The sequence below is a fragment of the Miniopterus natalensis genome, chromosome 15 (assembly GCF_054644295.1).
Source record: "Miniopterus natalensis isolate mMinNat1 chromosome 15, mMinNat1.hap1, whole genome shotgun sequence".
Classification (NCBI taxonomy): Eukaryota; Metazoa; Chordata; class Mammalia; order Chiroptera; family Miniopteridae; genus Miniopterus; species Miniopterus natalensis.
Genome location: NC_142095.1, coordinates 41301661 through 41315070, shown reverse-complemented (window position 1 = coordinate 41315070; position 13410 = coordinate 41301661). Strand labels below are relative to the sequence as shown.

Sequence of the window (13410 nt, the reverse complement as noted above, 5' to 3'; positions counted from 1 at the left end):
ACTATCATACATTGAATACTTTTTCTGCACCAAAGAATCTCCTAAATTAAAGATATTCAGTTTTCAGCATGTTGCAACTAAGTTCAACTACTTGAAGCAAAACAAGGAGACAGGTTACCGATAACAATCCACATTTTAGTTGAATATGGCAACAAAATGGTTTGTTAGAGCAGTAATGGCATATTTGTTGGTATGTTCTAACCTGAAAAAAAAATTAAAATGTGTAAATTTTATATTTTATTAGGCTAACACTATTCATGACAATACCTAGATATTCTTATAGATTCAAAAGTTTACCTCAGATTATATGTTATAGTTGTAAGGAAAATCATAATTCCAAAACTAGTTCTACTGTTTATAAACAGATTGCTTACTAGCAAACTAAAGAGCAGTGTCCTAAACAAGTTAGTAAACAGAAAACAAAGCTGCTAAAGTTCCTTTGCATGCTAACATTTTAAAATATTTTTTATTAGGGCATTTATCATTTTTTAAATTTTTCAAGTACAGTTGACATACATTATTAGTTTCAGATGTACACTCCAGTGATTAAACATTGCATAACTTACTAAATGATCATCCCAATAAATCTCGGGTCCATCTCACACCATACCTAGTTATTAGAATATTATTGACTATATTCCTTGTGCTGTACTTTACATCCCCATAACTATTCTATAATGACTGATTTGTACTTCTTAACTCCTTCACCTTTTCACCCATCTCCCCAAAACCCTTCCCATCTTGAAACTGTCAAAATGATCTCTGTATCTATGAGTCTGCTTCTCTTCTGCTTGTTCGTTTATTTTGTTCTTTAGATGCAATTGTTGATAGATATTTATGTATCATCATTTTATTGCTCATATTTTTAATCTTTTTTTCTTCTTAAAGAAGACCCTTTAACATTTCATATAATACTCCTTTAGCTTTTACTTGTCTGGGAAGCTCTTTGTCCTTTGATTCTAAATGATAGCTTTGCTGGGTAATCTTGGTTGTAGGTCCTTGCTTTTCATCACTTTGACTATTTCTTGCCACTCCCTTCTGGCTGCAAAGTTTCTGTTGAGAAATCAACTGGTAGTCTTATGGGAGCTATCTTGTAGGTAACTAACTGTTTTTATTGTTGTTTTTAAGATTCTCTGTTTTTAACCTTTTGCATCTTAATTGTGATGTTTCTTGGTGTGGGCCTCTTTGAGTTCATCTTGTTTGGGACGCTCTGCATTTCCAGGACTCGTATGTATATTTCCTTCACCAAGTTAGGGAGCTTTTCTGTTATTTTTTTCAAGTAGGTTTTCCATTTCTTGCTTTCCTCTCCTTTTGTTACCCCCATGATGTGAATATTGGTACAATTGAAGTTGTCCCAAAGGCTCCTTAAACTATCCTCATTTTTTTACTTTATTCTTTTATCCTTTTAATGTTTTGATTGGGTGTTTTTTGCTTCCTTATGTTCCGAATTGCTGATTTTATTCTCAGCTTCATCTATTTTACCGCTGAGTCCTATAAATTATTCATTTGTTAGTATATCCTTCATTTCTGACTGGTTCTTTTTTATGCTGTTGAGGCCCTCACTAAGTTCACTGAGCATCCTTATAACCAGTGTTTTGAATTCTGCATCTAGTATATTGCTTGTCCCCATTTTGTTTAGCAATTTTTCTGGAGTTTTGTTCTGTTCTTTCATTTGGGATTTTTTTGTCTCCTCATTTTGTCAGCTTCTCTGTGTTTGTTTCTATGTATTAGGTAGAGCTTCTAGATCTCCCAGGCTTGGAAGAGCGGACTAATATAGTAGGTGTTCTATAGCGTGCAGTCACACACCCTTCCTGACCACCCAAGCTGGGCACTTGAGGTGCCACCCCTACTCCCTCATTTGGGCTGTGTACATCCGCCTCTTGTAGTTAAGCCTTGATCACTGCTGGTATGTCAATGGGAGGAATTTACCTCCAGGCCACTCAGCAGCAAGGACTGGCTGAAACCACCAACCACCTACCTCTGAGCACTGTGGAGGACCAGCTGTGCATGGGCTAACCCCACAGAGCAGGACTTACTTCAGCAGGGCTCTGGTACCTACTGAGTCTGTCCCTTGAGTATGTTGCTTGTGGAGGTGGGTAGGTGGTGATGCTTCAGCCATGGTCTAAAGCTGTCCACTGGGTGTGCTTGCTCTGGGATCTGCCAGGGGTTGCAGGCCAAGGTCAGTTGCCACCTGTTCTCTTTCCAGGGCAACTGGCATGAGCTACAAAGCAATCTGCAGATAGCTGCTACTTGTATTGGGCATAGAGGTGCCCAGGAGAGGCCAAGCTGAGAACTAAGGCTGGTTACTGCTAGTGCTGGGCCTGGGGCCACTTAGCAAGAGCTATGGGCACACTGAGGCCAGGTGCTTCTTGTTTGAGAGATTTAAGGAGAACCTGAAGCTTGAGCCAAGATAGGCCATTCATATGGAATAGTCACTGGAAACAGCCTGAGTACTCCCAAATGGGTGGGGTGGGGCCTCAGGGACTCACAAGGGCAGGGTGAACAGTTTTAGCCAAGTTGATGAAGTCTCAGATATGGTGCACACCTGCTGGCTCTGGGGGGGGAGGAGGCTCATCAAAGGAACAATGGCCTCTACCGATACTTCTGTCTGGGAGAAAGCTGCCCCCACCTCCAGCTCTTGCCCTGATGATGGACAATTCAGTTACCTCCCCGTATATTTTTGGTGCTTCCCAAGCTGCTGCCCCAGAGTCTGAGTAAGTCTGTGCATTGGCCCTTTAAAAGGAACTGCCTGGGACTCCAGCAGCCCTCTATCTCCCTCACACACAATCCACTCTGGTTTTTATAGCCAGAAGTTATGGGGACTTCTCTTCCTGGAATTAGAACCCTGGACTCAGGGGTCTGGTGTGGGGCTGGGACCACTTGCTCCTCAGGGGTAAGCTCTGCAGCTGAGATATCCCTCCCAATTTTTATCCACCACACATAGGTGTTGGACCAGCCTGTTCTGAGTCTCTGTCCCTCCTACTAGTCTTGATGTAGCATCTTCTTTAATTCCCTAATTGTCGGACTTCCATTGTGCCAGATTTCAGGTGGTTGTTCTGCAGTTTTGTTGTAATTTTGACCTGGTTGTGGGAGGAGGGAAGTACTGCATTCACCAGCACTGCCATCTCAACTGGAAGTTCACCACAATCTAATTTTAGTACATTTGTGTTACTCCCAAAAGAAACCTTTTGCCCATTTGCAGTCACTCCCTGTTCCCACTCCTAATCCCAGGCAACCACCAATCTACTTCCTGTTTCTACAGATTTGCCCATATTTACATTTTAATGTTTACATTTTAGCCTGAAGGAATTAGGGAGAAATATTATTGTGAAAAATACAAAGACGCGAAAATGCCCTAACAAGCCAAAGAGACTAATAAATGGGACAAGAAGTGGGGATAGAAAAACTAAAAAGCTACAACATTTCAATAAGTATTAAGTAACTTAATTCTAATCCCATATCAGGATAGTAGCTGATTCCCTAAGCAATATTACACAGAGACTAATTTTTTGTTCTACAGAAATATGCTCTACTTTCAATAGAACTACTTCATTATCTAAACATAGCTATAATTAATTTTAATTTAGCTGAGTGCATTTTTCATGATTACCCATTTGAAAGATTATCTTTAGCAACCTGTCAGGCCAAGAGAAAGAATAGGACTGGGAACATATCAAAGATTAGAGGACAGCACTGATGCTTTTGCGTTTCCAACCATGGGTCCCAGAAAATAAAGCATAGCATCACTCACTTAAACTTCTAGGGATATGAATTATATTTTAAAAATAATCTCACTTTGCCCAGCCAGTGTTGCTCAGTGGTTGAGCGTCAACCTATAAACCAGGAGGTCACAGTTTTATTCCTGGTCAGGGAACATGCCCGGCTTGTGGGCTTGATCCCCAGAAGGGGGTGTGCAGAAGACAGCTAACCAATGATTCTCATCATTAATGTTTCTATTTCTCTCTCCCTCTCTCTGAAATCAATAAAAACATATTTTTAAAAAAATAAAAATAATCCTGCTTTGTATTTTAAGATATATAAAATAAAGCCACTGGATGACAGCATAGCCAAAATTAGATCTTTTGTTCTGAGTGAATATTTCAATACTTGGTATATTGTGTATAAATGGTATATCTTTTACTCTTCACTCTCATCACATGCTCATATCCACACTTACAAATTTCACCCATTCTATAAGAGATGTCACCTCTTCCAAGAAAGACTAATTCATACCTCTCTTGTGGTGCTTTTGAGAAGAGCAGCATAGGCACCTTAGCAGGAACTTCCCTTTCACTATATGACTTTGAGAAAGTTGTTTATTCTCTTTCTGTCCTACTCTGCTTATTTGTAAAACAGGTATTAAATTAAAGCCTACCTCTTAGGATGGATGTGAGGATTGTAAGAGAGAATACACAGAAGGCACTTAGAATAGGGCCTGACACATTAAGTTCTCAGTTAATTTTAGCTCTTTTAATTGTAGAGAAAGCAGAGGATAAACTGGTTATTGCTGGTTATATACCATACCTAACACAGTGCCTGGCACCAAGTAGCACTCAAATATCTACTTTTGAATCAATAAAGAATGCTTCCTTAAGAAGTACTTCTATTTAGAGGGCGAGAGGAGGAAGAGGCAGCAAAGGAGTTCAAGGTGGAGGTGCGCAGTAAGTTTTTAAAACTGAAGGACATTCAGTGTGGGAACTGGGGGAAAGGGCACTGGGGTCTGGTCGGTGCATTCAAGTAATTTCCTTCCTCAGGGGATTATATTAGGGATTTTATTAGGAAAATGGGTCATAGTAATGAAATATAAACAGACTCCAAATCTCTGGTTAAATTTGGTTAATATAAATTTTATATTAAGGAAAAGTAGCAAATTTATACATCTATAAAGTGTTGTGTACTAAATATGACTAGTATATATTTTAGATATGCCAGAAGACCACTTTAAAAATGTTTGTAAAACTTAATGTTTTCAAGAAAGGTTGTCTAAACCAAATTATCAGTGAAGAAACTTCTATCTTATATGATTTGATCTTTTCTGTTTTCCAAGGGCTTTTCAACTGATTAAGGTGTACTTAAAAACCCGTAATTAAGTATATATGTGTGCATTTATGCATTATGCATGTACTATAAACACATGCATGGAGGTCTAAGAGCAAAAATAAACATCCTATTAACTTATCACAAACACACAAAGATATTAGATGTCAGAAGACCATGCAAGATGAGTACCCTGGAGTCCCTTCTGATGCCTTTCACTCTCTTCTTTTCTGTGGTCTCTCCTATCCCTCTGAACTCCCACCATGGTCCCAGCTCCATTCTAGAAGAGTAGCTCAAGTAGAATGTATAGCTCCTTCTAAATTCCACCTGCACATCCATCCTGGTGGTCATGGCAGGGCCTTACCCTTCGCCAACAGGAGGGAAGTGGAAGTCCTTCAGATTCTTCAGATTGGACCTTCTATGAAACAAACTTCTCTCTTCATGCTATCAACTATATACCCATTGCTTAATTTCAATGAATATACTAAACATAACTGACAACTATAGAATGAGAAAGGGTAAAATGAAGAAGGAAACCCCATTTTGCTTAACATATTTTTGTTAGTGAAATATAAGCTAGTGAGAGGGCACCTGAGTAGAATCAGAGCCCAGATGCTTTTGGTCAGTGGAGTTACACAACTCCCCTCTCCAAGTGTGTCAGTTTGGATTAGGATTAGATGTTTTGGGGTACTGAAGTAAATTCTTTCATACGTGTTCATTTGTATCCTGTGATTTTCACTGGGGCCAAGAGCCTTCCAGGAGAAAAATATTTAAACTCTATCACTATTGAGGTTGCAATATACCTGACAGAGAATTGGGGGCCCTAATGGAAGGTAGCTTTTATGAGGGGGTTTGCCAGAAGAGAATTTACTGTAAAGGAAAACTATACAATGAGTTAGATGAGTAACAGCACTGGAAATGATAGGAGAATATTGGTTATGGATATGTCAAATAACCAAACTTGTCCCAATGCAACCACCCAAGTGAAATAAGTCTGTGAGTGTGTATGTGTGTGTTGTACATATTTGTGAGAAGTTCTAAAATTACAGCACTGTGGGACTCTATCAGCTTCACTATGGGCACTCCCAACCACCAAAACTTTTTCTTACCTTGCAAAGACATCTGTGCCTGGGTGAATAAATGAAGATCTATACCAAACAATCAGCATCAACAGTGATGGTGGCAGGGAGTGTAAGTGGTACTTGGGGGAAGACAGTGTAAGGTGACTTTATTGAAATAGTCCACTTGGGGCCTTGGCTCCAAAGTCAGTGCTTGACTAGCTTCAGCATTTCAGTGAAAAAGCTTCACCGTTCACCACTGAACACTGGAACTCAAGTAACTTTCTGGAAGACTCCCCTACCTCCAATCCTGGCAATTGAATGGAATTTACAGTAAGCATTGTTTGCTTAATAAGAATGAAAACAGAGTTCAAGGTTTACTGATGTTTTAATGCCCGCCAGCTAAAAACCATCAGGAACATACCAGTACATAGTTGATTCATTTTCCTTGCAACAAGGGAGAAAACACACCACTTGGGAAACATGGGCATCTCAGTAAGAGGGTGTCAGACCTTATTATAGGATTGGGGTTTATGTTAGCCGATTTGGGGAAGGTTTAGGGAAGTAAGGCTTTGCTCTGGTTTGGATCCTGTCAGGATGCAGGGGTAATTCAGCAATTCAGAATATTAATAAATCTTATCTATATGACAGGAAGAATGAAGTAAGGCTTAGCTGTAATTGGTAAAGAAAGAGCAGTCATTCATATTAGGCAGGATTGGGAAATATTTGGTTATTTCTGTGGTTTGGACAATGTTCATGTTTTTGTTTGTATTCAGACTTGATTATGTAGTATTGTTTCTGTCTTATCTATTTTGGTCAAAAGTAACTCCATCTGATTTCCTAAATTGTTCATCTATAGCAACATCATCATCTCACCAAGACCTAGTTGTGAGTGGCAGGCCAGCTCCCAGATGTCTCCTTTTTAAGTCGTTATATTCTAATTTCAACAACTTCAAATATGGCATATATTCATTGATAATAGTGGCAACCAAGTGGAATCCTTCATAAAAATGTTGGGTCTGAGAAAAATGCAATCAAGTAATCCCTTCCAATGTGATTCTTGAATACCTAGATTCTCCCTGGCAAATACATGGGCATCCAATAACATACTGGATTTCCTGTGCCTATGCAGGTGGGGTTTTAGAAAACCTAAGAGTTAATGTGAAACGTGGGATAATCAAATAGGTGGTGATGCCTATGGTATTACATTAAATACATTAAATCATTTAAAGAATGTGAGAGAGCCTTTCTTTCATATTAAATTCTTCATTAAAGTTACAATAAAAAATATTTGTCTGTTATTGCTAAAAAATCACCATATGTAGGATAACACTATCGTGCTTATCTGCTTTTGGCTGCCCAATATCCAACTACCTCCTTCCAAGTGGACCCAGTTTCCTTTGGGAAACAATCCCTCCCCATTCCCAGTCTAGGTCTGGGTGGTACCCCACTCCCAGTCAGTCAACATATTTCACCTCCTTGGTTGCAGTGGTTGGTTTTATAATAGACACAGTCCAACCTTAAGACAATTAAGATGCACATTATCTGACCACAGTGATTGACCGAGATAAGTATATGATCTCAGTTGATGCAAATGAAGATGAACTTCAGGAATCTGGCTCAATATGCTCTACTTGGTAATATAAAAATGTAAGATTGAGAATGCTGCACCCATTTTGTGAGCCCAAGGAGAGCCCGCCTAAGGGTTAAGTCAACCTAGAGAAAGGAGTATGGAAAAGAATCATGACAATGCTTTTTGAGTTCTGGGTGCAGCTGGATCTACTCTGGGTTGCTAAGTTATATGAAATGATAAAAAATCAACCATTTATTGTTTGAGCCAATTTCAGTTTAGTATCCAATCACTTTAAACACAAAGAGTGCTGATAGAACAAACATGCAAGTTACTAACTTCTGATTTGGAAAATGTACCCAAATAAAGCAAAATTTTTCTACAAATCAGTACTGTAATAGCAAAATAATAACAAGATCACCAAATCAGTTCAAATACCTTCAAGGTCCAAAAGTTTGGATGCCATGATCTGTTTTTTATTTTTGAATGCTATGATCTAGTTCATAAAACCATCTTCATAAAAGGGAACTGATGCAATTTCCTCGCCAATGCTAAAATGATTGAATTACTTTGAAAAGTATTTAATAATTTGTTTTATAAAACAGAAGAGTATTTTTAAAGTAGGAGTGTTTAAGGTTTTTGAGAAAATATGAAAAGGTATGTTTCCTGAGAGAATTTATAGTAAGTAAATCTTACCCTGTCCTTCTGATTTTCAGATCAACTTGTTGCGTAATTTTGACCCTTCAAAAGCTCTTACATTAAGCTTCTTGTTTTTACCTTCGATTGTAAATTTCCCTAAATTTTAACAGAACTCTGACAGAGGAACACCCCTTTAAAGATCAGCACATATACATTTCTGTTCATAATACTTGAAGGAAAAGAGCCATTAGCAGACTGTAATACTCGATCAAACCACATTAATTTAAAGCTCTGATACAAAAGATTTTATTCTGCTTTTGTTCCTGTTTGGGGGGGGGGGGAGTATATTATGATTGTAGCCTTTGAAAGAACCTGCATACTAAAATTTTATTCAAGAATATAAATTAAATTTCCAATAATCCCCCAGGAAAATGTAATAAGAGCCCACATGCTAGCTTTCCCATGAATTATACATTGTTTTCACTAAAATGGATCATTTCCTCCTGTCTAAGCATCATCCTTCCATCTGAGCTGCGCATCTCATTCACTTCTTCCCTTTCAGTGATTATTCTCTCTCTTATATGTATCTTCAAAAGCCAACTCTCTCCTGGGATCAAATAATTAAAAACTCTCTGTAAACTGCCTAACACTCAGCTAGTGGAGTTTTTCTACTCCTTTTCACTATCATATTTCTTGAATGTTGTCTTCATTTGCTGTCACTGCGTTCTTACTTGCCAATCACTCCTCAGTCTACTGGAATCTGGCTTCTCTGTGACCAGCTCTGCAGAAGTAATCTTTCAGAGAACACTGTTGATCTCTGAGTTACTTTTCAATTATCTTGGCGTCTTATAAAGAGACATTTGCTGACCTATCTTTCTTGAAAGACTCTTTACACCACTGGCTTGTGAATTACTGAATACATGTGGTCCTTCCCCTACTTTATTGACTGTTCCCTCTTGTTCTTTTACTCATCTTTTACACGCCATTTCTGCCCAAGCCTTTTCTTCCTACTCTGTACAGTCTCTCATTTTTCTCCTCCACTCTTCTCAGCCCTTAATTACCATCCATATTTTGATAACTCCTAATTCTGTATCTCTAACCCAAATCTCCACCCTGGGCTATAGAACCATACACCCAGCTGCCTATTCAATAACTCCAATTGTATGTCCCACAAGCAACACAGACTTAATCCATCTAAATTTAACTCATAATCTGCTCTTCCTCATGAACAGCCCCAGCATTCACCAGTTGTCTGGGCAATAAACTGTGACTTGATCTTTGCACCCTTCCTTTCCCTTGTCTCTCACATCCAACCAACCACAAATAGGGCCTGTGAGCCAAGGCTTCATCGTAGCAGCCATAAGAAATCGCTGAAGGGACAAGAACATGTTTGTATATCAGAAAGATTCCTCTAACTATGTAATGGAAGGCGGAGTGGAGGCCATCATAGATAGGAAATTACTTTCACCGAGCAGAGGTAGAACTCATGGGAGAAATGACACTTTAATGAGTGTTACGTCAAATATAAAAACAAACACACTGAGGAAGAGTGTTTTTAAAGGAAGTGTTAAATATACTAGAAACGACAAATATTTCCTCCTGCTACATCATCCTTTTAGCAAATCTGCTCCCTCACAGCTGTGTTTAGATCCTATAATCCTGTACTACCCTCCTCCCTTTGCCCTGCTCTCAGCTGACTGGACCACCTGGGGTTACCTGACTTTAGAAAAACCTTACGGTAGCCCACAGCCCAAGTTAAGCCAGTTAAGGCCTTTTCTACCACGTACATGGAAAGGGGATAGCCAGCCAGTCTCTACTGGGTTCTTAGATTTGCTTATTCTGTTAAAAAAACAGTGTTTACATTTGATGAGGAATTTTGAGTATTATATACCCAAATAAAATCTCACACAGAATTATCAGGGTATGAGAAATAATCATTGAAAACTTAATGTCTTTCACTCAAACAATTGACTTTTAGAAATCCTACAGAAATAATTTTTAAAAATAGAGCAAAGATTTGGAGGGGGCAATGATGTTCATTCACTACTAGCTTATTTACAATAGCAAAAATTTTACACAGCAAAAATTGGATTAACTAGATAGTCAACAATAGAAGATTGCTTAAGGATATATACAAAAACATTAACAATGCTTATTTCTGTATGGTGAAATTACAGTGATTTGATTTTATTTTGCATTTTTCAAGTTTTCTGAACTAAGCATGTATGCCATTCCTAATTGAAAACAAATTTTAAAGTGTTAATAGAAAACTTTACTCACAATTTTAACCAAGTAATTAATCTCAGCATCACAATAATAGGACCAACTTATATTATGTATCTTCAAAATGGATGCATTATATCACTTATGTGGTGTTTTTTGCCCTAAATGTTTAATTTGGTCATGATGAAATAATTAGACAAATCCATATTGAGAGGAATTCTATAAAACTGGCCCAAATTCTCCAAAATGTCAATTTCTTTAAAAAAAAAAAAAAAAAAAGCCCTGGCCAGGTGGCTCAGTTGGTTGGGATGTCATCCTGTACACCAAAAGGCTGTGGTCAGGGCACATATGGGCAGCAACCGATTGATGTTTTCCTCTCCCTCTTTCTCTCTCTCCCCTTTTCTCTCTTTAAAAGTCAATAAAAACATATCCTTGAGTGAGGTTAAAAACAACCAACCAATTGTTCTAGATTATAGGAGACTAAAATGACATTACAACTAAATTTGAAGTATGATCCTTGATTGATCTTGTATAGAAAAATAAAATTATTAGAACTATAAGTATCTGAATATAGACTGTATATCAGAATAAATTATTGTTCAATATTAACTTTCTTGAGTGCGATAATGATATAGAGGTATGGCATACATGTAGTGTTATGGTATATAACGGTATATAGAAAATTATCCTTGTTCTTATGCCATGTATTTAGCAGTAAAGTGTCATGATGCCTGCGCCTTAACTTTAAATAGTTCAGCTAAAATACACACACACACACACACACACACACACACATACACACACATTTATTGAATGCCAGTGTTTCTCAAGCTATTTCTAAGGAACCTTTTAAAACAAATTTTTTCTTAATTAGCAACCCTCCTCCCATAAAACTTTTTAAAATTGTGGTTAAAAACATATAACATAAAATTTGCCATCTTAAACATTTTTAAGTGTATGGTTCAGTATTGTTATTTACACTGTTGTACAAACAATCTCCAGAAGAACTTTTCATCTTGTGAAACTGAACCTCTATACCCATTAAACAAAAACTTGCCATTTCTCTCTCCCCTACCTATTCCCTGTCAACCATCATTCTAGTTTTTGAATCTGTGATTCTGACTGCACTGGATACATCATATATGTAGATTCGTACAGTATTTGTTGCTGCTGCTGTTTTTTTACTGGCTCATTTCACTTAGCACAATGTCCTCATGGTTCATCCCTTTTTTCTTTTTCTTGCTTAAAGGCAAATGTACCCAGTTCCTTTCCATGCAGCACATAATAAGGTATCTATGTGCTTGTCATTCTTTTCCAACTCGAGTCTGGGACTACCTTTGAGGATCCACTCTTCCTCCACGGTGAGCCATCTCACACTCTGGTCTAGTAAGTATCGTATGTAGGAGGAAAAGGAACATTCTTGCTGACCTGTAGTTTAGTCAAGTGGGGAGTGTTCTGGGAGGAGAGCTAATGTTTATTGGCTCTTCCTTGTTGCCGTGAAGCTCACAGCAGGGCTGTATCAGTTTGCACCAACAGATGTCTACAGAAGCTGTTCAGATATGCTGCAGCAGGGAGAGCGGCGCTGGAGAAGAGGAGGAAGAGGAGACTCAGTGTCCTGTGACGGAGTGAGGGGGCTGGTAGGTGGAAAAAACAGGCATAACAGAAGCAAAGCCATCTCCTTAGGATGCCACACCAAGCAGAAAGCCTCTGAAAAATCCACCAGTCACCAGACTGTTATTCACAAATGACACTATCTCCTCAGCTTTGCTTTTCACCTCCATAGATATGTGCTCTTTTGGATCTTCAGCTGTTCCCTGGCTTTCTTCATGTCCTTCTCTGGACATTGCCAGTCAACCCTGACATGCCCAGTATGGTAAGCAAGCTGAACAGAAAAAATCCTCCTCCCACAGCTGTTGCAGCCAACTCTCCAACCTTCTGGAATATGAAACCCATGCACCACCCAGTGACACCCCAGTAACAGCTGGGTTGCCACGCTACAATTTTCAGCTGAGGGCCCAGATTCCTGCCTGAACAGCTTGTGCCACCATGGCTGCTTTTTAGAAAATTCTGCAAAGTCCAGTGACTCAAAATGTCCTTGAGTGGCCATGGACATTTCAAGCTTGTCTCTTGAAGACACATGCTGAGGCTAGGAGCCAAAGGACAGGGAGTGGTGTGCTGCGGTCTCACAGCACTCTTGCTTCCAGCATGCGGGTCAGATGTTTCCATTCCCAAGGCCTTAGGGGTAGAGGGCAAGTTGGGATCACTGTGGTCAGTGGTCACCCCCATTTCATCCATTTTGCAGAATGCATCAGAATTACCTTCCTTTGTAAAAAGGAATATTATTCCATTGTTTGTATATGCCACACTTTGTTTACCCATTCATCCATCCATGGACACTTAGGTTGCTTCCACCTTTTGGCTATAGTAAATAATGCTGCTAAGAACGTGGGGTGTACAGATGTCTCTTTGAGGCCCTCCTCTCAACTTTTTTGGATATATACCCAAAAGTTGAATGGCTGTAACATATGGTAGTTATATTTTAATTTTTTGGTGCAACTGCTTTACTGTTTTCCATTACTGCTGCACTGTTTTACATTGCCACCAACAGTGCACAAGAGTTTGAATTTCTCCACATCTTCACCAACACTTGTTATTTTCTGTGTTTTCAGTAATAGGCATCTTAATGGGTATGAGGTAATACTGCATTGAGACTTTGATTTGCATATCCCTAATATCCAACTTTTTGTGTGCTTCTTAGCCATTTGTATAACTCCTTTGGAGAAATGTCTATTCAAGTTCTTTGCCCATTTTTTAAAAAAGGGTAATTGTTTTTGTTGCTGTTGTTGAGGTGTAGAAGTTCTCTGTATATTCTGAATATATATG

At 38.6% G+C, this 13410-nt stretch overlaps 1 pseudogene; it reads right to left on the bottom strand.

Moving 5' to 3' along the window:
- Positions 1-12206: 12206 nt before the first annotated feature.
- On the bottom strand, positions 12207-12753 carry LOC107531459 (FUN14 domain-containing protein 2 pseudogene; annotated as a pseudogene).
- Positions 12754-13410: the final 657 nt, after the last annotated feature.